This window comes from Anoplopoma fimbria, chromosome 7, assembly GCF_027596085.1.
Source record: "Anoplopoma fimbria isolate UVic2021 breed Golden Eagle Sablefish chromosome 7, Afim_UVic_2022, whole genome shotgun sequence".
NCBI classification, from domain to species: domain Eukaryota; kingdom Metazoa; phylum Chordata; class Actinopteri; order Perciformes; family Anoplopomatidae; genus Anoplopoma; species Anoplopoma fimbria.
The window spans coordinates 14,747,960-14,774,417 of NC_072455.1; the positions used below are offsets into that span (position 1 = coordinate 14,747,960).

At 43.2% G+C, this 26,458-nt stretch overlaps 1 protein-coding gene across 2 annotated transcripts in view; it reads left to right on the forward strand.

The window, feature by feature from the left end:
• kdm6ba (lysine (K)-specific demethylase 6B, a) overlaps positions 1-26,458 on the forward strand; it is a 95,474-nt gene that overhangs the window by 31,856 nt on the left and 37,160 nt on the right. Inside the window, exon 4 of one of the 2 annotated variants that reach the window (XM_054601270.1) lies at positions 5,158-5,224. The gene's annotated coding sequence lies outside the window, so the exon portion shown is untranslated. Of the gene's footprint in view, positions 1-5,157; positions 5,225-13,831; positions 13,992-26,458 lie in introns of those variants that run through there. The other variant, XM_054601272.1, reaches the window with a different exon arrangement.

The following is a 26,458-nucleotide window of genomic DNA, read 5'->3' on the forward strand; positions in this document are numbered from 1 at the left end:
CTTTGGAGTTTCTATGCGTCCATCGTGACTTGCTCGACATCTGTGTACCTGTAATTTGTGTGATGAAAAGTCTGATCACTGACAGGCCATGTACATTTTTTTTGCCTTCGTGTCTATTCGTTTTTTGTCTGCCTTTTTTCACTCTCAAGATGCTGGCCATGAATAAAGACACTGCCACAGCTCTCATTAAGACCACTATAACTCATTATAATGGCTGTCATGAACCCACGTGAGCTGAGGCCTTATCAGGACACATAAATCACAAGGTACTAGGCTGCTCTTGTCTCTAGTTTATATTTCCTACCTATTTATATCCCATAATTAAATTACATACATCCCAACAATGAAATCTACATTTGTAGTTGTGCTTCATCCAGGATGAATGCATGATTTACATGAAAATTAAATGTTTTACAGTGACTTTCCTCCCACACCTGTTGGGTTTTTCTAAATCTTCAATATAAATGTGCATTTTCTTTGACACTTACAACTTACACATGGTACTCATAAAGGTTTGTGTGTTTTTCTAATTTAAAGCGAAAGTTACCACATGTAGTACATAGCAAGTAGACAACTTTGATGTGGGTTTACAGGTTTGAGGTCACTGTGATTAAAATAAGCACAAATTTCCTTCATGCCCTGTTAGTGTCACAGACACACACACACACACACACACACACACACACACACACACACACACACACACACACACACACACACACACACACACACACACACATGCAAACACATGCACACATATAATGACTTGTCCCATTTGAGGTCACGGTTGCAGACATCAAAGCCAAGTCAGTAGCCACTTTCAGACATGCGCTTCACTCCGTAGATGTGGTGGCAATCTTATGTGTCCACGTCATGTTTGAGTTGTTTATTTTAATGCAAACCTCACCCAGGCAACCTTACAGTACTACAAACCTGGTTCCATCTGATTCAAACAGTGCTACAGGGCTCAAGTCAGAATTGAATACATCTGAGTAAGGCTACAGCAGTTTTGATAGATCACTTTCTGTCCAGACCAGTATATAGATTGTTGAAATCACACAAGATGTATTTTTTTCTTGCTATTTGGATTTACTTGCAGCTAGACCTGTTGTCTGTCATGTCTAGCACTCTGTATCCGTCTCATGCCCTCTTATACACGGATCTATTGTCCGCAGTAAATGATCTCTCCCATAATTTTGTCTTTGAGTAATTGAGCAGTAGAACGTGGGAATAGTAACACTTCCTCAATCTTATTTCCCACACAGACTCCATAACACACCCAGACAAACAGACCTTTACACACACACACACACACACACACACACACACACACACACACACACACACACACACACACACACACACACACACACATACACACACAGAGGCAATAGACATGGGAAATACAAAACCTGATACAGTAAATGAGGAATTGAGTAGGAAAGGGTGGAAAGAGTTAAGTCAGAGAGGAAAACAAATCCAAGTTGGGAAGACATTATGACGACATGGGACTAAAGAGACGCAGCAGATTGGAGTAGAGACAAAGAGAGAAAAGGTGACAGAGAGATGAGAGCATATGGATGGGGGAGGAAGAGCGAGAACTAATTAAAGAAAGTCGAGTTTTAGTTGGGTGTTGATTCCATGAGGAGTAATGGTCCCAGGTGTGTGAGATGAGGGGAATCGGAGGAGATGAGGGAAGGGGAAGGAAACTAGGTCCCGTTCACCATATGTTCTCTATCTTTCCCTCTTTCTTCTCACTCTTCCACTCCCTTTCATTTCAGGCTTTGCACTCGCTCACTGAGACAAGCTTAACTTGGATTGCTTTTCCTTCTTCTTGTGCATCTTTCTCACCGTTCTGTCTGCTATTGCAGTTTACTGCAGGTTAAGTAAGGTGACAGTGGATGGAGTGGGCGTGGTTTGGAGACAGAGTTATTGTGTGACTGTTTGCATATGCCCTTGTTTGCATTTCAGAAAGGCTCAATAGCGTCCGTGATTTGTCCTCTGTTTATTAGGGTTTCCTCTGTAGATATGGATTTCTGTATTCGTCTTGACATTCAGTTCTTTTATTGTTTAGCTTGTGCTGTGTTTACATGGCTTATGGTTTGAGAGTGGATTTCTCTGTATGCATTGGGTAAGACTGTAGCCTTGACAGCATGTTTGGTTGCTAAAACAATTTTATTTGCAGGTTGAGTACAGTACGGATATCAGTACAGTACAAGTCTATTTATCCCTACTGTTTCAGTCCTTGACCACAGTACAGGACCAGACCATGAGTTTAAAATGACATGCCATCTAAAAATAGCTGCTAAACTCACTCACCCTGCCCTCAATGAGCCCCACTCCGGCCGGATACCCCCCCCCCCATCACGGATCTCTCCACCCCGTCATGAAATTCAAGCTGCTCCCACTGTACATTCCACTCAGAGGAATGAGCCAACTCCCCTGTAAATTAGAGAGCGGGGGGCTAGTTATTGTTTTCTGCCAAACAAAGGCAGTTAGCAAACAGGAGTGGAGCAGTTTCCAACTGGTGGTTAGTTAGGATTAGCAGCTGGAGGCCTGGAGGGAAGCTGCTGCTGCTGTGTCACCAGGTTGGAGTGCCTCAAGGCTCAATCCCGGGGCCCCTCTTTGGTCTCGTTTTTTCCCGTCTCTGTTGTGATTGTGTACATCTGTATGTGCCTATGTGTGGGCCCTTAGGCTGTTGTCAGGCAGATCACGGGAGCTGTTGCGAGTTAGCCCGGTTGTCTGTGTCTACCTTCATTGCCTCTGTTCCCTAAAGAGGGAGAAAGAAAGGAGGAGAAGGAAAGGAGGGAGATAGGAGATGGGAGGAGGGGGGTTACAACAGAGAGATGGAGCGAGCGCATTCCTCGACATGCACAAAACGTGTCCGCGGGGGGAAATGCAAGCCCAGCAAGATTCACAGACTTCCAACTTCTTAAAACGAGACTCCCCCCATCCTCATCCTACCCCTCCTCTTCCTCTCCTTGGCCCTGGAGTGGTTTAGGCGATAATCTGTGGAGGAATTCCAAAATGCAGGGATCCAGGGATTATCCAAAGAGGAAAATGGTAGATGATGGAATACTTAAGGGTTTACCTGAAATGATTGCTGAGGTTTTAGGTTTTGAGGTTTGAATTTGTGACAGCATGACCAATTTCAGTTGGCAAATAAGGTGATAATATGAGCTAAACAAGACGTCCTAAACAGGATGTGCTGCTCCTCTCTTAGACATCTTAACTATAACATGCTGGCTGTCCTGCTGCAATGGACTTCTATAATAACTTTGTAAATTCAGACAGAAGAGGTTTCTTTAGATAAAGTGAATACCAAAGGTTTTTACAAAAAAAGGGTTAAAAATGTGCATCCAGATTGACAATAGAATCTGCTCCATAATTTTATATCCCGGTAATGTGTGGTACAAATACCACCAATTAGACCCACAGGCATAATCTGTGAGAATAAGCCTCCAGACTTTCATTCTTACCTAGTTTGAAGTTGAGTAATACTAGTCAGTAGTCATGTCCACTAGGCTGAAAGTTACATATGCCTCTAGTCAACTCCCAATAATCACTATAAGTATTCAGTATCGGTATAAGTAATCTGGTATTTTCCACCAATCAGAAGTGATTAAATGCTAACATATTGTCTGCCAATCTCTGTTTTACTTCACTGTAATCTTAATATCTTTGGGTTTCGGACTTTCATTGCCATTGCTTGGACATATTCATGTTGGCTCTGAGGAATTGTGATGTCAAATTTTTTTTCAAATACATTTTTGGACGATTGACGGAAAATAATCAACAGCTCTATCACTTGTGAAAGTAATCCTTATCAAATCTAACTAAGACAAAAGCACTAAGTAACTCACTATATATTCTATTTAAACTCATTCATTTGAGTATGAACAATCTGTCATTCCAACAATCCCTCTGGACTTGACTTGACCCCCTGCTATGGCACAAAAACAGTGGTGGAGTTCTATGTGGCTACAAATAGACCTAGTTTGGCAGCAGCAGGGTGTTTGAATGTGGTTACACTATCTGTGTATGGCTGTGTTATTGTAAACAAGCTGCATCTTGGGGGCTTAGCTCCTCCTGTCCTACTTAACTGGTCGATAAACAGGCTTTAGCCTTAATTATGGTGATGTTTGATATTGCGCCTTCTTACATCACGCTGGTATCTTGTTTATGTGTTTTGTCTGGCCGTGTGTTGTTTGCGTGTGCATTTGTGCGTCGCTGTCACAATTTCTTCATGCGTGTGTGTGTGTGTGTGTGCTCTGGATGTCTGAGGATATAATGACAGTGAGTGTATGTCTTGTCTGGTAGCTGTAATCAGTACTCAGTACATTGTGTTCTGTTCACCTCAGTGTCTGTGTATGTCTGTTTTCATATTTACAAGGTGGATTACATCAGATAATGCATCTACATAGTTTCTGCTGTAATGTTGTTATTTGATATTTACTTATTTACTGTGTTTCTGTGCGTATTTGTATATGTGCCATACAAAAGGAACATCCTGTCCTCCCCAAGTGCTCCCATGACCTAATTTTGTCTTTGAATATTTCATTGTAAACTTGTTGCATTGAGGGCGATGTGATTTTTAAGACACAATAAACTCAAACTGGCTCTGATTCTGATATTTAAATTATCCCTGAGCCATGTTGCTTTATCAGTAACAGTCGTTTTTGAGGTGTGTGTCAGAACAATACTTCAAAGGAATCGCTGTAGCGCTCTGATGCACTACAGGGCCAAACGTTTGTGGACATGGCTGTGTCGGGGGAAGTTTTTATGACCCTGTTTACAAAGAGAAGTCCATAAAGAAACTGACGCCTAATATCGACGCCGGGCCGCACTAATGTTCTTGTGGTTGAATGAGAGCAAATCCCAGCAGCAAGGTTCTAAAATGTTGTGGAAAGTTTTTGGTACAGAATCATGCCCATGGTTTTCTAATGATATTTTGAACAATCTCTTATGGGTGTAATGTTCTCTGCATTGAACATGCAAGTCTGTACAGCAGGAATGTAACTTAATAGAAGTGGATGGCTGTTTGACTACTACTTAAGCATTGCACTACTCCCTCAATATATATTAGCCAATGCCACTGATAAATGTTGTATGTATGTGTGTATTCATTCTTATATCTGCGTTTTGCTTGCTTTTCAGGTACAGGCAATATGTGGCCCACCCGGTTACAGTCAGCACACACCCAGAATGTGCTCAGCAGTGGCAGGTAAGAGGAATAAGCATGTCTGTCTGTCTGTCTGTCTGTCTGTCTGTGTGTGTGTGTGTGTGTGTGTGTGTGTGTGTGTGTGTGTGTGTGTGTGTGTGTGTGTGTGTGTGTGTGTGTGTGTGTGTGTGTGTGTGTGTGTGTGTGTGTGTGTGTGTGTGTGTGAATTTCTACCCTAATAGATTATCGATGCACTGCTGGGTTGGTTGGCTACAGCAGACAGTGGAAATGGGCCTGGACTCCCCTGAGGAAACAAGATATATCCAACACACACAGACCAACACACACACAGCAGATACAAACACAGGCACGATGTGACTTCATAAGAAGAAAAAAAAAGCTCTTATACACGGGACTTTAAAGCACATTTTGCACACTCACACACATACACTTACGTGCAATTAGACACACCACACACCTGCTGGGTCTTTAGAAGAAGCTGGGCTCCATTCTGCCTGTATCTGAAGATGAAAGGAGGAGAAGAGGAGTGCAGAGACAGGGAGGAGGGAGAGGAGGAGGGATTAGAGGAGAGGAGGAAGAGGAGGAGGAGGAGAGAGAGGGATACAGGGAGAGAGGTAGAGGACAAAGAAAGAGAGCAGATAGAGAGGAAGAGGAGGAGCAGATATGAAGAGTGATAGCCAACTATGCATGCTCCCACCTCTTCTCCCGTCTTCTCTCCCTCTCTCCTTTGTGAACAGATGGGTGGAGGTATCAGATTGTGATGAAAGCCAAAATGGGAAAAAAGGGTCTGACAGACACATACATACAACTACATACACACCGGCAGTCACACAGGGCTGCACACACACACACACACACACACACACACACACACACACACACACACACACACACTTTCACTCCATCAGACAGATGCAATATTTTGCATCCCTTGTTTCCTCATTCTCCCTCATTATCATATTTACATATGACATGATCACATTGTGTTTGTGTGCGTGTGTTTTGTGTTTAGTGATCATGAACTAGTCAGGTCAGGCTGGATCCTCAATCTCATTACCACAGGTCAGGCAGTTAAAAAACACAGTGCACAAAATCTGAATTGACACCCAGTGATGTTCCCTGGACAGAGAGGCAAGCACAGAGAGGGAGGGAGGGAAGGGCTCCAAGCAGATGATGAATCAGATGAACAGTGGGAAGAAAGAGATAAGGCGAGATGAAGAAAAGGGAGGATGATAGGGAGAGAAAAAAGAAAGCATCAAACTTGCGAGTCCTGTGGGTCTTTGCTTGCAGGGGGGAGGAGGGCAAATGGAGGCATGATGTAGAATCCAAATGTCTGGGTGTCAGTGGGTTCACCGACAATCTGTGCTGAATCCATCGCACATCATAACATCCACTACGGTGTGCGCTTGGAAATAATGAAATTTCTGTCATGTGGTGTTACATTTCCAAAGCTACACCAGGGACGTTTCTGTGTTGGCAACTTCAAATGACACAGAAAAGGTAACCTTTAAGAACTTCACCGCCATGACATATTGTAACAAGTAAACCGCACACAGAACACTCACTACACCTGATGGATCTATGCCAGTAGATAACAAAGGCAAACAGAGGACGGAAGAAAAAAATGCTAGGAGGGAAAATCTAAAACTGTTGCAAGGTTTAAGAATTGTTTAACCTGAAAGGTTTTGTTAATTGCTTATAGTTGTTAAAGTAAAAATATAAGAATATATGTATATGAATGTAAATCACAGAATGTGCAGTTTTGTATATTTTCCTCAGAATAAAAATGTAGGTAATGGATCAGGGATGAAGATTTTAATAAGCTACAGCAGAGGACAATGTCAAGCTCTAAATGCAGCTTGTAATAGCCCAACTAAGGTAGTTTTTTTATCGAATTCAATATTTTTTACATGGTAGATGTAAAAAATCCAGAAATCTTTTTAGGGGAAATGTGGAGACACTGCAGCCATGGTGTTTAGTTTAGGCTGACAGTTTGACTGAATTCTGTATGGTTTCTAAAGCACTTATAATGTGGCATAAACACCTTTTCAAAGAAACATTGCATTTAGAGGACTGTTGCAGTTTTGGGTCATAATTATATTATATTTGTCTAAATAAGTGCTAATTGTTCCCTAAGTGTTGCAAGAAGTAGGATGGAGGATGAAATGTGCACAGTCTGACCACAGCTTGCAGGTGTGTGTGTGTGTGTGTGTGTGTGTGTGTGTGTGTGTGTGTGTGTGTGTGTGTGTGTGTGTGTGTGTGTGTGTGTGTGTGTGTGTGTGTGTGAGTGAGAGTAGTGTGCTTCTAGTCGATATATTGTGTATATATCAGCTTTCGGTTGGTCACGGTGGGCAAATGTACTGCCTGTATGGACGCTGTGTTCCCAGTACAACAAGTTTACTTTGATGGAAGTTTTTTTTTCCTCTCTCACAGATCTAGCTATATATGTATTTCCAGCTGTCAAATGAATTTCATGCAAACTTTTAAAATGATGCAAATGAGGTGTTTTCCATCATCGGTTTGATGTGAATAAAAAAATAGCCTTCCTTCATGTCAAAACTTGACATCTACTAAAAAGCCTGACAGTCTTTCAGTATTGGGTTTTCTTGGCTGTAATATCTTACAGTCTTTCAGAACCTCCAACCCTTCTTTTAACTTTACAGCAATTAAACTTAAAGTTTCTATAAAAGCAATAAATTGACATTTAGGGAAACGCATGTGTGCTTTCTCGTCGAGAGTTAGATTAGAAGATCAACTTTAAAATCTTAGCAATGCCAAAACTCTTGTATGACCCTGACATTACACTGACAATTTCTAGCGTTATAAAATCTAAAAGAAAACAACTTAGCAGACGTCTTCGAGCGACACCACGCACATTCACTTACATGGAAATGCAGTCAAGCGTGTTCCAGCCTTGGTCTGACACATTTGCACACGAACATTTTCACACACATACTTATTGGGTAGATTTATCAGTGACCAAAAAGTGCTTCACATCAGCATGTAACCTTTTGAAGGAATTGATCAAATAAACTCCAGTTATCGTTTTAATCCCGGTGGATTGATCTGTTTTTTCCTCTCAACTCTCTGGAGTAACACTTGTGGTGAGGAATCAACAGCAGAAGGGAAATAGAAGAGATTATGAAACTTGATGAAGGGAGAGAATGGGGGGGGGGGGGGTGCCTAAACCAGTGTTAATTGAACACAGCTGTACCTCGTTAAACATTAATTGGCAATTAATCAGCTCCCTCCCCCTCCATGAATATATCTTGAATATATTTTTTAAAAGAAAGCGAGAAAGAGATAGAGAGAGAGAGAGTGGGGAATAAAGTAAATTATTCACAGTAGCACAAGGAAAGCCTGTTCTCGCTCAGCCTCACTCTCGCTCTCCACTTTTTCTCTCCTCCATCTTCAGCTCCACTCAGCCCATTAATCTAGTTTTCTGCCTTTATCTCTGCTTCCTTCCCCTCATCCATCTGTAGTTCATCCAGAGATTGAGAGAGAGAGAGAGAGAGAGAGAGAGGGAGATATAGAGAGATGTCACAACAAGGAGGAAGTGCCAGTGGGTTAAAAGAGGGATGGAGGAGGAAGGAGAGGCCCTGGTGCTCCTCCATGAGGAGAAGCATGAATAACATCATTGAACGGTGTGTGTGACTACGGCCACACCTGAGTCAGCGTATGTGAAAATGCCGTGAACATGTGGAATTGCGTGCATCCATTCGACATTTACAATTTTGAACATTCTTTGAAGGCCTTCATGGGATTGCACTCAGTTGTATGGAAAGTGACTGAAATAGTTGTGTAAAGAAGGAACAAATCGAGCTTTACCACCTGACCAGTCGCTGCGTGGAGTGCAGGATTGTCGATTTCAGAAAGATCACATTTTCAAATGTAGCCAGTTAGTGTGAATGTACTTTCAGAGGAACCTGTGAATGCCGCTGAAGGTTATATCCAGCATACGTGGCCACAGGCACTTTCTGTTCTCGTGTTTGAAGACATACTGTGTGTGTGTGTGTACTGTGTGTACCTTGTGTGCAGTAAACCCAGTTTGTCCTGCAGATCCAGTGTGTCGGGCTGTTCTGCCCAGTGCTGCTGGCTCTTACATAACAGAACAGCATAAAGGGTGACCTGCAGTGCACCCACTGACACACATTCTTTGTCTTCCGCCTTCCCTGGATCTGTCACTATCTCTTCATCCACGCTCGCACTTGTTTCATCTCCTCCAAATCTCAGTTATTTCCATATCGCTCAATTAAACACTCCCTCACACGCTTTGTTTCCCTCCGTCTCTTTTCATTATCAATCGCAGTGTCCGCTCTCCTCGCACTCTTTATCGGTGTTACTTTGGCTGCATCCCAAAATTTCCAACTACTGCTCACCCCCCCCTCCCTTTCACTGTCCTCTCTATCATTCGCCATCTATCTGCCCTCACCATCTAAGCCCCTCTTTCTCTTTCTCTCTCTCTCTCTCTCTCCGTCTCCAGCTAAAATAATACAAATGCTATTGCTGGCTGGCTAGGGGCCAAATCTGCAAAGCGATAAATCAATACAGCGGGAGAATTATGTAACGTGCCACCGTATTGACTGGCCTTCTCTTTTCCTCCTCAATCCCAGGGTGGTTTCCTCCTCCGCCCCTTGCTCTCCGTCATCGGCTCACCTTGTTTCACTTGCTCTAATTTAACCAGATCAATTGTCAGAGTCTTTTTGACAGCCTTGGCCTCTGAAGGCATTTTATATACACTGATGTGCTGGATCAAACAGAGTACAACTGCTGTCATCAAACTATTATCACCTGTTGGGAGTGATAGGAGACTAATTGCAAGATGATGAGACAACAGATTAATTTAAATGTGCTGAAATGTAACAAGTCGTTCAACCTGACATTAGGGCTTAGTGTGCCACTGGAATGTCGTGGGGCTTGATCGTGCATATTCAACCTTTCAACCTTCATTCTATTATAATACATTTGTTGTTGCAAATATTTGACTCCTGCTCATAGCACGCGCCCCATTTGTGAAGGTCTGCACCGCTGTGTCTCATTCAAGAATAAACAATTGGTTCAAATGCTGAGGACGAAGGCTGTGTTCATGTTAGCACTAGATGCAGTGTTTCTGCTTCTTTGTTGAAGCAATAGTTTGCAGATTAGTGCAGTGCTTCTACCCCATCAAGTCTGTTATCATGCGCCAGTGCTGTGAACAGAGATGTTCACACGTTTTAATGGTTTAATCAAACTGATAACTGTAAGCTTTCTCTGCTAGTTTGCCGTAACACGTCCTTGTTGGATGCTCAACCAATGAGTGTTTGTTTCATGTACCAGACTGCAAATGTGCATAAACAGTTTGATCTCTGGAGGTGAGCAAGTTGGCTTTCTGGGAGATAGTTACCCACTAAGCAGAATAATGTTTACATGTATCGTGTCAGAAGCCTGAAGTCCATACTTAAATTTAACATTTTACATCCGTTCTATTTATTTAAACAACATTCTTCTGCCATAATACTGGTGTAATTTCATAGTTGTACTTTACCCAATCATGAATGGCTCCACCTCTCCTCCTATGAAGTTACAACACTTATGTAGTGGTTTAAGGACTGTCAATAAATGCTATGATTATACCACAAGCCGCTTTAATCTGGTTTACCTCTATAGAGGATGATAGCTTATTTATTGGGGTGTTATAATGTTTTACTTCACAATGTTGATTAAACTGGGCAAACTGGTAAAAATGAACAAAGAAGCAACGAGTATTAAGTGGAGAATATGTTTTATCATTGGATAGGTGCACACCAGATGGAAACTAATGATTCACAGCATTAGAAACCAACAGCTTTAACAACAGGTTAATTCAAACTATGTCCAGAGTTCAAAGATCTTGTGACTCAACCGCGTGAGATAAAACAAATGAGAAGTGGTTGGCAGAGTCAGCTGTGATAAATTTCTATTATAGCTTTTACCTGATGAAAGGGTTCCACTCAAAAGTGCTTTAGAACAGAAACGCATGCTGTACAGCAGGAGCTGAAATTAGATTAACCTCTTTTGGAGAGCATATACATTCAACAACTGGCACATACTCAGCTGGTGCTGCATTTATGAAAACCCCTGTATTGCCTTCCGTCTCAGTTCTCGCCGTTACCTTTCCATTCTAGTCATGCAGTCTGGGTCTGGGGCTCCTGGTGCCCCGGCTTCTTTATGAGGAGAGGTTAGGAGGGGGTGGGGGGGCGTCTATAGGAGTCACTGAGTGCAGTAGTAGTTCCTATATTTCCTCCAGCCTATGCCCTGGTCAGAGAGTGCAGCGCTTCCATGCTGTATTTTCCATACCGTCACCCCCTACCACCCCTCTCTCTCTCTCTCTCTCTCTCTCTCTCTCTCTCTCTCCTCCCTCTGCTTTCCAACTGTACTTTTTCTCTCTGCTCTGGCATTCCATCTTTCTGCACGTGGCCGACACTCAGGAGGGCATGTGTGTGTGTGTGTGTGTGTGTGTGTGTGTGTGTGTGTGTGTGTGTGTGTGTGTGTGTGTGTGTGTGTGTGTGTGTGTGTGTGTGTGTGTGTGTGTGTGTGTGTGTGAACGTGAGATATAGGAAACATCTCCTGATGAAGGAAAGGAAACATGAAGCTGGCATTTTTGTGTGTGACTGTAACATGCCAACAAGTTGGCACTACTCGTTCCACTGCCCCAGCCTGGAAGCTCCTTAGAGCTCAAACAAGGTTTCTGTGCATACTGTTAATACAGTACATTATGTATCAACACATTTAGTAAAGGACAATGAAAAGTATTTTCTTTAGGAAGCATTATAGTAGACTTTTGAATAGTTGTTTGTTCATTTGGTTGTACATTTATCTTATATTGATACTATAATATTATTAATCTGGAATGCCTTTCCTTTGTTCAACAACAGTGGTTTCCTCGAGAAAACAGACAAGACACTTATGACACTGTGGAAGAAGGGAAAGAAGTTCATAATGCAATGCAAAAAGAACTGACTTTCAATCCCTTCAAGAACATCTTGCATCTTACTTTTGTATTTTTGGCTATTGCTGGCTATTGTTGCTATTGGAAATGAAGAAGGTATGAACATTAGCAATTGGACAACTTTATAACAACCCCCCAGCCCAGCTAAAGGTATTCAGAAGAGAAAACGATGGCTAATGGTAAAATGATTACCCAAATTATCCGTTGTAAACATCTATACAACACGCCAACCCCCTGGCTCAACTTTGACCTACCATTCTTGCGGTAATCTTGTGTGCACAGTTTGTCTGACTGCTCTGGTTTCACGCCCAGTCCGTTATAATTGATTTATATGATCGTCAAGTTAACTTAGCAAATAAGACCCAGGTTATAATAATGGAATGTACACAAAAAGCACACAAAACTTAATTGACAGAGAGGAAATGGCAGTAAAGCAATCACCTAATCGAATTCATTTAATTAGAAACAGAAAGTAGATGTAGTAAATCCATTCAGAACACTAAACGCAGACTGACAGAAGTCAGTAAATGCAGGAAAAGAGTTTCCAAATCTTCTAGTGGTCATGTTGTACCAAAACTGGATTCTGTACCTTGAAGCCATTGTTCTGACGAGCCACATGTGAGCAGTTTTTTATGCTAGACCCTTATCGCTGCATGGCTTCACACATCTGTTGGTACGGAGATGTTGGTGCGATAAATTCACATCTGGCTGGCAACACACGCTGCAGAGTTTTACAACCCCGATCGAAGGTTATCTGCATTTGTATCGATCTGTTTAGGTTTTTTAAATCATCAGCGTTTGTACTGTAGGTCACAGCACGTCACCATCGGGCTTACGTCACACTAATGAAGAAGAGAAATCAAGGTACAGAGTGAACACAGAGGCTCCTTCTGCTCCCCAATCCCATCTGTTTGACACACAGAGGTAGGGAGGGGAAGGATGGAGAGAGAGAGAGAGAGAGGGAGAGGGAGGGGTGGTAGACGAATGAGAACGAGGCCAGATCAGGCTGAGGGAGGGATGGGGGCGGGGTGGAAAGGGGGAGGTGCTGTTTAGAGAAAGGCAGGGAGTGAAAAAAAAAAAGGGAGGCAGGCTGGGGGGGTTGGGCTCCGAGCCTCTGCATGTGTATGTGAGAGAGGGAGAGAGAAAGCAGCAAGCGAATGTGTGTCGTGTATGTCTGTGTGTGTGTTTGTGCGCGTGTGTGTGCGCTCGCTCTGTTCCTTTCCTTTCTTTGTTTGACTACTGAGTGGGGGGAAAAAAGCTAGACAGAATATAGAGAGATAGAGAGAGGGTGAGGAAGAAAAGCACAGACAGAGGAGGAGGAGAAGAAGAGGATCTAAAACCAGAGTCACTTTTATTTTATTTTTAAGAGAGGGATAGAAGAAGAAGATAGACAAAGGATTTCTATTTTGGTCTGTTTTTTCTTTCTATTTTTTCCCCTTGCAGACTATAGAATAAGAAAAAAAAAATGTATAGCAACAAAAACAACAACAGAGCTGCATGCTTTTGACAACAGTGTCATATTCAAGAGCAGTGTGCGTTTTCTCTGCTGGCTCTGTGTGTGTGTGTGTGTGTGTGTGTGTGTGTGTGTGTGTGTGTGTGTGTGTGTGCTGAGGAGGTGGGGGGAGGCAGCCTGTGCAATTTAAAGGGAAAATACAAGGCACACACACAAAGCTGGGAGCGCAGGCAAGGCAAGGCAAGGCAAGGCAGCAGGAAAGGCAAGGAAAAGAAAGGTAGTGGGAATCTGCTGAGCTGGCTGCCGCTTTAACCAACAGACCTCTTTGGGATTGTACTCCAGCAACCGACCCTGTGTCTGCCTTTGAGCTCAACCTGAGCCCGGCCACGGTAAGACAAGCTTCCTATCCACGAGTGCTCAGCTGTTCTCACCGCTACCGCTCTGCAGACAAAAGCAGGAGAAAGTTGCAGTGTGTGTGTGAGTGTGAGTGTGTGTGTGTGTGTGAGTGTGCAGATGGAGAGGAGCTAAGCTAAAGGCTGAAGCTAAGGCTAAAAGGCGTGAGGAATGCAGCACAAAGGGAGCTTGTGTGCTCCAGCTGGGGCTGTGTGTGTATGTGTCTTTGTGGACCGGCTTGAATGTTTATGTCACAGGGCTTCCCAAACTTTTGCATGTGAAGGATGCCCCCAAAATAGACAAGCACCGACCACAGGGTCTCTTTTTGGTAAAAGATTTGACAAGAAGGCTGAAGGTGGAGAGAGAGAGAGAGAGAAAGCTCCTATCACATTATTCATGATATAGTGTCTGCTAGTGCTTTACAGGAAAGCAAATATTCAAAATGAAGGTGATTGTCATGTACTGGGAAACAAAAGGAAAGGAGTCTTGAAGGTCCCAACGTGTTAGTTTAAAAACCAGCGGTTCATGCCGGAGCCGGGCGATTTAAATCCCCCCTGATGGCTCCACAGCCAGCTGGCTCACCGGCGCGGAAAACAAAACACAGAAGTAGTTCATTTTACTCTCTTTGTCTTCTTTCTGTCATCCCTTCTCACTCCTTCACCCTACACTAGCATGTCATTTCTCGCTCTTCACTCCTCGATCTCTGCTGATGTAAATGCTAGTTTGCACAAAAGGTCTCTCTCTTTCTTTCTTCTCCTCCTCCTCGTCTCCTTTTTCTCTTCTTTTCACAATCTCTCCTTTTTATCTCTCCATCTGGAAATGGAGAGGTCACTGTATTGAACATGGGTCTTGTGACTTTGCTGCCTAAGCATTAATCAGTGAATGCTTATCTCTTCAGCGTGCACACACACACACACACACACACACACACACACACACACACACACACACACACACACACACACACACACACACACACACACACACACACACACACACACACACAGTTCCCTCTCCCATTAGCTTCTTACACATAGTCATAAACACACACAGTTTTGTACTACAAAGTGTTTGCTGTCCCATCATGTGTGTTGTGGTCTGGGGTCTTTCACCTTGTTCTTGTCAGTAGTCTGGTCTGCGGTCAGCACCCGTTTTGTAAATGTGTGTGTGTTTGTGTGTGTGTTACTGATGTATAAAGAGCTAATAGGAGCCGGCGTTGTGTGTGTGTGCATGCTCCTCCCTGCTCAAGGGTGTGAGAAACACAACACTTGTGCCGGCGTCTGCCTGGAGCTAATATTGTGTGTGTGTGTGTGTGTGTGTGTGTGTGTGTGTGTGTGTGTGTGTGTGTGTGTGTGTGTGTGTGTGTGTGTGTGTGTGTGTGTGTGTGTGTGTGTGTGTGTGTGTGTGTGTGTGTGTATCGGTCCCTGTCTTAATTAAATCTGTGCGCCCCCCCGTTTGAACCAATACAAAGATTCCTAGAATAAAGGGCTCACTGGAAAGACACCTCACGCGTGCTACTGTAAACTGATCTCTACAGTACTCCGCCACACACGCACGTGAGCGCCCGGCACGCACATGCACACTTCAACACAAGGCAAAATGACTGTTACTATTCCATTTGCCGCCCCCACCGTTCATTTCCCCCCGGGGAATTTCCTCCTTTCTCTCTTTTCATTAGTTCATTACCAGCGGAAGTAGAGCACACTATACTCTCTGACATTTCTCTTTCCTTTCTTTCTTTTTTTATTCATCCACCACTTCCTGCCCAACTGCGATTATCCAATGGCGTGCCAGGCCCGGTTCAGCCAGGGTCCCCTGCTGTAGGCTGGAATACATCAGAGCTGCTCGCTCACTACCTGACATAACCTTGTCCGATTAGGATATTCTTTATACAGGACACAGCCAGCGCTAATGCTGCGCTAATCCGTTTATACTGTGCTGCTGGTTCCCATACGGAATACTGAGAATGGTGTTTTAGAGGAGAATATGGTATCGCATAATGAAATTTCATTACGGTATGGCAGAATTGATTATGCTAGGATGGGCTACTTTTTGATAGAGTTCTTTATGTTTTGAAGCTCATCATTATGCTTTGAACTTATTGAATAAAATGTGCTGTACAGCTAAATACACAGACAAATAATAATAATAAATGAAGACATTAACTGGACAACTAATTTAGAAGCAGTTGCATTATATTATACAAGGGGAAATCATTTTCTAAAATGTAATTTGTATTGTAAGTTGAAGAAACTAAACCAACTGAAATAAGAATGTTTTTATATCTTTGTCATGCCAAGCATTTGATATGTAGTGGTGTTCCATGTAGGGCATGTGAATACATCAATATTTCTCTATAATTTTGCAAGAAGTAACATTTATGAGTAATTTATTTAAATAAATGCCTGAGGTGTTTCCCCTCATCTCGAAGGCTTTCTCCGGTAGCAGCCTGACTTACTGGTTGAAATATTCTTTTTTTAGCAGCAGGAAACATAAAAAATACATTGGTTGATACAACAAGATGTTGCATAAAACAAAAGATTTTTGCTTTTAGTAAGACACAAAGTAATAGCATCTATAATGTGGCGAGACAGATTCCATTGCTTTCCATTGTGGCTGTTGTTTTTTTCTCTGTAGGCTACAGTTTTGCATAGTCATTAATTGGGGGGGGGGGGGGTGACCTGGCCCAGCCCAGCTGTGAGTGAACGTGTGTGTTTTGCAGATGCAGATAGAATATGGGGATTTGGCCCGTGATAACAGTTGATTCTGGAGCTGTCTGTGTAGCAACAAGCCATTTCCTGCACTGAGAGCCATTAGGACGCCACCCAAATATCCCACCCCCGTCTGTCACCCACCATGCTCCTGTGTTCCTCTGCAGATGTGCACGTACACACAGACACACATAGAGAGGAGGTGGGGGGGGGGGGGGGATTGGGGTGTTTTTGTGATTGAATTTGTGTGTGCATGTGTGCTGCTCTCCTCTCTACCCCTCCTCAACCCCGGGGCAGTCCCCCCTCGGCTGAAGGGGGGAGATTGTGCATTCATTGGAATGGAGGCTGAGATGGCAGGGGGAGGAGGAGGGGGAGGGTGATTGAGTGTGCTGCCTGCAGAAGAAAAAAGGGAGAGAGAAGAGGAGAGGGGGAGGGGTGGGCTGCCTTGTGTTTAAAACAAGAGGGAAAGGGGGAGGAGAAGGAGAGGAGCAGACAGGCAGGAGCGGAGGTTCAGGGGTGGAGGTGAGGGGAGGCTGGCTGGCTGGCGCCGTGGCTGGGTTGTGTCTGTGGAAAGACGGGCTTGAGCTGGGCTAATAACAGCTTGTGTTCAAGGAATAGCTTGAGACATATTCATGCAAACAACAGTTCTGCTTCTTTTATTTATGTATATATGCAGCATCATGGCAGGAGTTGATCGGGATATGTTAAAGAATAATAAAGTGGTTCAAAGTTGAGTGACTGTTGTGCAGCATCATGTGGCATCAGAGAGTAAAAATTCAGACGCAAATGTATATTCAGATTTGCAAGTTACTACTACAACAGAGTGTGTTTGAAGCAAATATTGAGGTTGTTTATAGGTAGTGGGTGGTACCAGCTGGCCTGGTGTTGAAAAAATTGTATTAAATACTGTATATACATTGTTGCAAGTGCTAACAGTATTCTGTCAGCTGTTGAGAGCATACTTGCCAGAATTTGTGCCAGTTCCTTTAAGATCCAGATTCTGTTGCTATGCATGTTTTTCTGCAGGCACACACACACACACACACACACACACACACACACACACACACACACACACACACACACACACACACACACACACACACACACACACACACACACAGTACAGTAGTGCTGTAAATGGTTTGTTCTGAGGCTTTATCTGTGACTACACTAGTTTAATATTCAAAAGCACAGCTCGTTAAGGCACAGAGGGATAAGGCTTAGGTGGTTAATTCTATTATGCGGGGTCAAAGGGCTCTAGAAGATTAGCTTTGGCCTTGGAGCTAATATCCATTGACCATGGAAACTAGCCTGTGTAGGTAGCTGTATATAATTAGCAGAAAGTAAGACAAAGAAAGCGATTGAGACATGATGAAAGACAGAGACAGAGAGGCTGGGCAGTCTGGTGGAAGGTCAGATCCACAAGGTGGACTATATGGCACTACCACATATTTTTGCCATATAGCCCAATACGTGGATCTGATGACTTTTATTTTTTCAGCCAAAAAAGGTTTTTAATAAATATTTATCACAAACCTAATGATCCACTGCACAGCACTTATTTAAAAAGAAAACATTTTACTTTTAAATTTGGTTCACCTGTTACTCCTGTTATTTCCCTCCTCCACAACAGTGGTGAAGAACAGAAGGAGCAAACACAATTATGACTGGTGTGTTCACTCCATGCCAAATTAATTAATATTTTTTGAATAGCAGCGGCGCTAATACTTAGCAGCAGTGCTGCGCTAATGTTTGGAGAGTAAACACTGGAGCTATAGAACGTTAACTGATAGAATGTGCATGTGCACTGTAGCAAAATGCTAACAAGCTCTCTGTAAAGACAGACCATGGAGACATTTTAATTGTTCACAATTAGTAATCGTCAAAACGCACAACCCCAAAGTCGCTTAGAGCAGCTAGACTTTACCTGACCATCATTTTTTAAGTTGGTCTGGATGTGATCTGATGTCAGAGATATGCACCAGAGTAAAGAAAAGGAGTGGAGCTGAAGAGGTATCTGGGAGATTGAGAGAGAAATAGCCCTGCTGAGACATTTTTAATGCACACACACAAACACACACACAAACACACCCACACATACAGGGCCATTGGCAGAGGTAGTATGCTGAGTGTGCACATGGCGTCTTTGTGTGATGGAGACGAGCTGCGGTTTGTTGATTTAAGGTAATGGCTTCCAGTTGTCTCAGTCAGGAGAGGGCCGTGTCACTACTACTGGGGATAGACAGGGGATTGGCAGGCTGAGTGAAGACAAAATCTATAACATACACACACACACACACACACACACACACACACACACACACCTGAACACACAGATTGTGTGACTATTATATAGGTGTTTTGTATTGGCCTCTCTAACAAGGAGTTTGTGACTGACTGAACCAGGTGTGTGTGTGTGGGTGTGTGTCTGCATGCACAGGTCTGCATGGCTGATTTTTATCACACCTTGACAAAGGTCAACGGTTGAGCTCTATGTATGTGTATAGTGTCTCTTGCATAATGTGTGTGAAGGGTTGTGGACTGTTAAAGTGTGCTCGCTCTGTAATGAAGGATGCAGAGTTCTTTATAGCTCATGATTTAGACATTTAAACATAATTAAAAAAGTGTTGATTTTTAGAATGAACTTTTACCAGACATTCCATGTTTGCTAGTATTTCTGCACCAAGCGCGTCTTTATTTCCCCAACAGTGATTGTTTATGTTGTACTGCTTAGATTCGTTGTTAGCGGCTTATAATGCATTGAAGCTTGTCCTACAGTTGCACTCTGGGTAGGAGCAGCTGCTGAATGCTTAAAATGTGAACCACATAAAATAGAACGTATACTATAAGTGAACAAACAGAGATTCCCATAAACACACACAAACGCATGACAATTGGCCCATTCTCTGTGTATTTACTGCACTCTGTAATTTTGTGAGGAACAAATGTGCAGGCTCTTTGAAGGCTTCTGCTCTTATGCTGCTCTCCTTTTCGTTTTCTCTTTATTTGTTTATCCGTGGTGCTTCTCATACAGTAACGTGGCCCTGCCCAGCTTGTCATTGTTTGTGCATGTGAAGTTGCATCTATGTGTCTGCATCTGAGTTTGTGCGTGAGGCTGAGTGTGTATGCCTTGGACCACATTTAAAAGTAGATACAGGTTAGGTTTTGCACTTGAGTGTGTGTGTGTGTGTGTGTGTGTGTGTGTGTGTGTGTGTGTGTGTGTGTGTGTGTGTGTGTGTGTGTGTGTGTGTGTGTGTGTGTGTGTGTGTGTGTGTCTGCAATCCTCTTTCACGCTGTCTGTCAGGTAGCTCTCAGGTATGTGTTTGACTTCTGTTGATCATGATGCAATACTTAAACACAGTATTCAGTTCTGCCTGGTCTCAGCAGTCTCACTGGTTTAACTCGCTTTAGGTGATAATGTTTATTTACTCCATGGCTGCGCATATGAGGAAGTGAAATCATGTGTTTGCATTTTTATTTAATTATATAAGTTAACAAGTAATGAATTATATTTCATCTTAACAAATGTTTGACTAACAATAGGCTATATGGGTAAAACAGCAATCCACACAAGTTAAACTCTACATCTGACTCCAGTACTCGGGTTAGTACACATCTGTTCAAAACCGTCACATGCAAAACAACAACAGCCTCTGACCCCTGTGTCCTTTCTTCTTCTACTCCCTGTTCTACCCAACTTAATACCTTGGTTGTTTTTTTTCATCTTCTCTCCTTTCTTCTCTCTTTTTCCTGCCCTTGCTTTCTCTCCCGTGTGTTACATCGCCTGTTTCTTTAACCCAGTTCCACGCTGAACCCTGACCCCTCTCACTTGTGTAACACACATGATAACTGTGCTTTTGTGTGAGTGCATGTGGGTCCCACAATGTGTCTCGCTCCACTTCTTCTCAATACATGAGTCACAAGTCACAGCTGAGCCTCACAGGAGTTAATTTATTTTGGTAAAATCCAGTTGACTCTTATAATTTGCTACTCTATTACCAGTCTCATTTTCTGTCTAATGTCATTTGCGTGCTTCCTTTTTGATTGTGTTTCAGCAGATTCTTTAATGTAAACGTGTAGACATAATTTCATATGTGCAATTGTGACAGTCATGCATTTGTAGAAATAACAGGTGTGTGTATAAAATAGAGTGTGAGAAATCAAAGCTGTGTCTGTCTTTAAGAGGATATCTGTGTCTCTGCATGAGTGTGTCTGGAAGGCTGTGTGTGTGTGTGTGTGTGTGTGTGTGTGTGTGTGTGTGTGTGTGTGTGTGTGTGTGTGTGTGTGTGTGTGTGTGTGTGTGTGTGTGTGTGTGTGTGTGTGTGTGTGTGTGTGTGTGTGTGTGTGTGTGTGTTTTGCTTGCCCCCAGACTGGTAACACAATCTGTCTCGAGGAGTTGAGCCCTCCATCCCTCCTCTGTCTGTCTGCACCCTGCCTCTCCTCCCTCCTATATCTCCCCCTATCCATTCACAGCCTTCTCTTCTTTCTGCCTCCTCCTTTTCCTGTCCCCCTTTCTTCCTCCTAAACATAGACTTGTAAATTTGTGTCACTCAAAACCTGGAAATACATCTGTTCAAAACCTCAACTCTTTTGGCTTTTTTGCATATCTCCCTCTCTTTCTCTCACACACACACACACACACACACACACACACACACACACACACACACACACACACACACACACACTGTGATCAGATGGCTTTGATTTCAAGATCAGAGAAGGGAGAAGTAGATGGGTGTGTGTGTTTGGGGGGGCAAGGGGTCAGTGTAGGTGATGTGATTGATTTTCTCTGTTTCCTTTGTTGGACTAGTGTCAGATCACTCTTGAAGCTGTCTATACTGCACTGATAGGTTGTGGTACATGCAGATTGTACTTGGTTTGGGTGGGGCAGGGTGATGGAGAAGGTCACAGGACCAAAATCCAGTGGGAGAGTCAGCCTATCACTGATGAATTGAATTACAAGTTTCACAGTGTGTGTACTCAGTCTCCTCTCTGTCTGATGGTCAACAATGTGTAATCAGTTGTCTTTTCCATCTATCTTTATCCGACAGAAACATGAAAACTTTGGCCCTAAATATGCTCTCGAGGCATCAAACAAAGAAAAGTTCAAGTGGCTTTGAGAGTTAAGAATCCTTTTATAAGAGACGGCTAAGACATTAAAACTCCTACACGCATCAGCTGTTGGCCGTAGGCCGACATGTGTAGGTGGTTTTAATATATTGGAGCAGAGTTGTGGTTCTAATGAGTGTTACAGCCCAAACTGGAGTCCTCCACCCTCCCATTGCTTCAAAATATTCCCTCACAAAGTTTTAGGCTCAGACCAACTCATCAGTCTTTTATTCAAAGTTTGAACGCTGGGCAGAGCATGCACTATGTTTGCAGTTTCCAAGGGCTGTGTGTGTGTGTGTGTGTGTGTGTGTGTGTGTGTGTGTGTGTGTGTGTGTGTGTGTGTGTGTGTGTGTGTGTGTGTGTGTGTGTGTGTGTGTGTGTGTGTGTGTGTGTGTGTGTGTGTGGTAGTGTCTTGTACTCTCTTGCCATATGGCGGCTGTATCAGCCCTCAGTGTAAACACAGCTGGTTGCCTCCCGTGGCTGCATGGGTGAACAGCAGTCTGCCTGCAGATACAAAAAGCCCCTAATAGGAGGATCACATTCACCACTAGTACATTAATATGGCTATTAGACACATTGCTATTCACGATGTGTTTTTGTGAGGCACATTAGTGTCAATGTTGCAGCCTGATATCCAGACTATTAGAAACGTTGTGATTATTAAGTGTCTTAGCTCCTGCTCGCTTTACTATGCTTCAGGCGAGATTTTTTTTTTTTTCAATTGTGATGACATTTTCTGTGAATATTGCATCCTGAACATGAAACTTAAAAATGAATTCCCTCTAAAAAAGAAAACGTATAACCTCTTGAAATGGTAAGCCATTGTCACTATTGGCTGGGGTATAAATAAGTGATGGAAGAAGCAGCATTCCCATGTGTTTGTTTTAACACAGAAATTGTGCAGGTGCGATAATTTGTTACTACTCATATGGTCGGCTAAATAGATATTTATCAAAGAGTAATGCTTATGGTCGCCTGAACCAGAGACTCATAGTGGCAGATAAAGCAGAGAGGAGAGGGCCGGCACTGAACACTGCACATCATAAATAAAATGTCAGAAACACTGGTGCATGCTAGCCAGTGCTCAGGGTAGCGTGAAATCTGCTCTCACCCCCTCCTTTCTTATCTTCCCTCCCTATCACACTCGCTCTTTGTGCATGTGTGTGCATGTCTGTCTGTGTCTGTGTGTGTGTCTGTGTGTGTGTGTGTGTGTGTGTGTGTGTGTGTGTGTGTGTGTGTGTGTGTGTGTGTGTGTGTGTGCATGCACGCACAGGGTAATTGAGGTGTGTGACCTTGCTGTGAGGCCTGGCAGGTGTGAAGGGAGAGATGGAGGAAAGCAGGGGATGAGATGAATGGGGGAGAGGGTGAAGGGAGGGAAGGATGGATGGAGGGCTCTGCTGTTATATGTTGGCAGACTGATAGCCCGCCTGCATGCATATATATGTATGCTAATGTTTGACATTCTGTAGTGTAAAGAAATACAACTGATGCTGTGTGTGGGTGGAAACACATTCTTCTGCTGTAAGGTCCTCTGCATGCAACGTGGAAATGAGATTCTGTGTGTGTGTGTGTGTGTGTGTGTTATCAAGCAGACAGATGGCATACATCATTTTCTATATGCTACAATCTAAATCTGTTTCCCTTTAAAATTGTTGCACCTAGCATTTCTAAACATCATATAGTATACTTTCTATAACCATTGAGATGAGGAGGATTGGCAGCTTTATGTCACACATTTTCCATTACTATTGTTAAGACTACATGTCTTATACACCCGGTTGTTTTGTGTCATAAGGATGTTGATGGATGTTGTTTCTTCTGTCTCTCCCTGTTCAGCTGATACTGAAGCTCCACAGAAGAGGATAAATGTGTTGATGGTTATTTTTTTCTTTAGCTTTTTTGCCACCAATAAGTTCCCAGTATTTTAGTCCATGGACAATTTTAAAGTAACTGAAAGGTTCCTTCAGCCCATTGTTGTTTCCATAGCGGTATAAAGACCTGGAGACTGAGGAGGGCTGCTGGTGGACGGAGGGGTAAACACACTCTGCATCCAGCACTTCAATGTGCAACATACATCCGAAAATAAACCTTAGGTTTGTCTCACTGCTACGACATTCACTTCTGCATAGTATTTACTGAAGCACGTTGGATGTAATGATTAAAATCCAGAGGCGGAAATGAAACCAAGAGCTTCTGTCTCCACAGTAAATCATCCGTTGAGTGTATGGTAGTTATTCATTTGTGCTTTAGAACGAAACAGCCGTGAAAATAATCAGAAATTAACCTTTTTTCCCCTCTCTTCTACATTTCGACCTAAAATGGTCATAATTCAATTTTCAAGTACTTTCTTGTTTATGAATGAAGCGGTCCATAGTTCCTGTACTTTCAGAAAGTACTTCCCTCAACCACACCCTTTTGGGGGGGGGGGGGGGGGGGGGTAAAATGTCCTTGCACCTTAATTTAGACCCTGGTCCCTGCAATCAAAACTTAATGAGTTCCTCAAAAGGTTCCTAGTCCTTGGTCGAAAAGGGTCTCTTCAGGCATGCACCCCTTTATGTTAATCTGATGGCAATTTAACATGACAGTCTCATGTCTCAATAAGCGAATAACATGTCTGTAACACACTCAACATGGCACAAGAAGTAGAAAGAGTTGGCCGCAGAGTTTAAAGAAAAAATAGTAAAAAAAACAACCACAGTATTAATCAGACCGACAGGGTTTCCCTACAGTGGTCGAATCAGTGAATATATAGCAAAACTCTTGACATGCAGCATGTGCGATAACAGGAATTGAACAGGTCCTAACTTCATGTCCTGCTATTCAATGTCGTTCTTACAAATCAGGCAGCAGAATCTGTTCTCTAAAACTATAAAATGATGAAACTAAAACAGGAGGAGGGAGCTTGATCTTAAAATCCATCAGCGATGCAGCCCATGAGGTACAGGGAAGGTTTAAAACGTGTTGCTGAGCCTCAAAGATTTCAAGTTTCAGAGCTGAGGGTCCCTGCCTCCAAAAGCCAAGTCCCTTACTTGAGTGTCTTAGCCTCAATCTTAAACTGGCATTTAGAACCTTCCTTAGGATCTGCCGTTATATGATCTCATCTTCTTGAATTTGTTAAAAGACCAGAAGCTGTGTTCTGCACCAGGTTGACAGTAATTATAATAATTATGTTCTTAAATAACGAATTTGAGTTACATGCAGCTCTTTTAACATGAGCCTACCATAAGGATGGTGTGCAAGCAGAGCAGTGAGCTCTCACACACCGACCCATCCCCCTCCTCTCCTCTTCCTCCGTCTCTCTAAACCCGCCTCCCCCCGCTCTCTGCACAGTAGCACAGTGCATCTGTGTCATGTCACTGGGTTCTGGCGTCCCGAAGTAACCCCCCACCCTCCATCCTCCCATACCAGTGCAATCTCTCTCTCTCTCTCTCTCTCTCTCTCTCTCTCTCTCTCTCTCTCTCTCTCCCTCCCCCTTCTCCCTCTGTCCTTGTGTGGCTCACACTGTCATCCCCGATCTCTTCATCTTCCCTCCCTCTACTTCGCTCCTGTCTGCTTTCTGCTAAAGGAGTCTCCCTCTCTTTCCTGTCTCTGTCATCCTCTCTTTCTCTATACTTATTGTGTGTCACTCATTATCTTCCCCCGTCTCTCTCACCCCATCATGCAGCACAAACACAAACACAGATCATTGCTCATAGCTCTCTCTCTTTCCTTCCCCTCTCATGAAGCGTACACAGATATAAGACTGTCTCAGTGCATACATTAATAGATCCAAGCTCCTTAACTGGCTGCTGCATGCATAATCTATCTGCTCATACAGAATGTGAACAGTGCATTTATGAAGGTGCGTGTGTGCGTGCATACGTGCATGTGTGTGTGTGTTTGAGGCCCGAGGCTCCTCCCTCCAGAGAGAGAGACAGACAGGTGTGGACCAGATTGAGTTCCGCCTCATTTCCTCTGCCCTTTGCAGCTGGTCAAGGACACACATTTACACACAAACACAAACACACACACACACACACAGGCATGTATTTGACACATGGTTATGCACTCATGCACACACATTTCAAATAAAAGGGCAGTGACATGCATTCTGCACACACCTCAAAGAAAGACACAATGCAAGATGTAAAAGGATCAAATGCAGCATTTGTACAAGTGTGTGTGTGTGTGTGTGTGTGTGTGTGTGTGTGTGTGTGTGTGTGTGTGTGTGTGTGTGTGTGTGTGTGTGTGTGTGTGTGTGTGTGTGTGTGTGTGTGTGTTAAGAAGGCTGCCTGCACTTGAATTCCAATGGAAGAGGATTACAGGAATGATTACAACACGATTGGCAGAGTATTTCCATGGCGACGCTGAAAGATTTGCGAATGGTTGAAATCCGGCCCCAGTATAAAGTCGTCTAAATCCTTCCCACTGCATGTTATATTCATGCTGTCTCTAACAAACACACACGTAAAACTAAACTCACCGTTACAATATTTATAGCTATCTTTGGTTATTTATATTTGACATGACAGCGCTCATATTGGCCTTTCATTTTTCATGCTGGTATCAAATATATCAACACCGAAGGAACATTACGATCATGGCACACACACACACACACAAACACAAAACACACAACAACACTCGCTGCTGACATC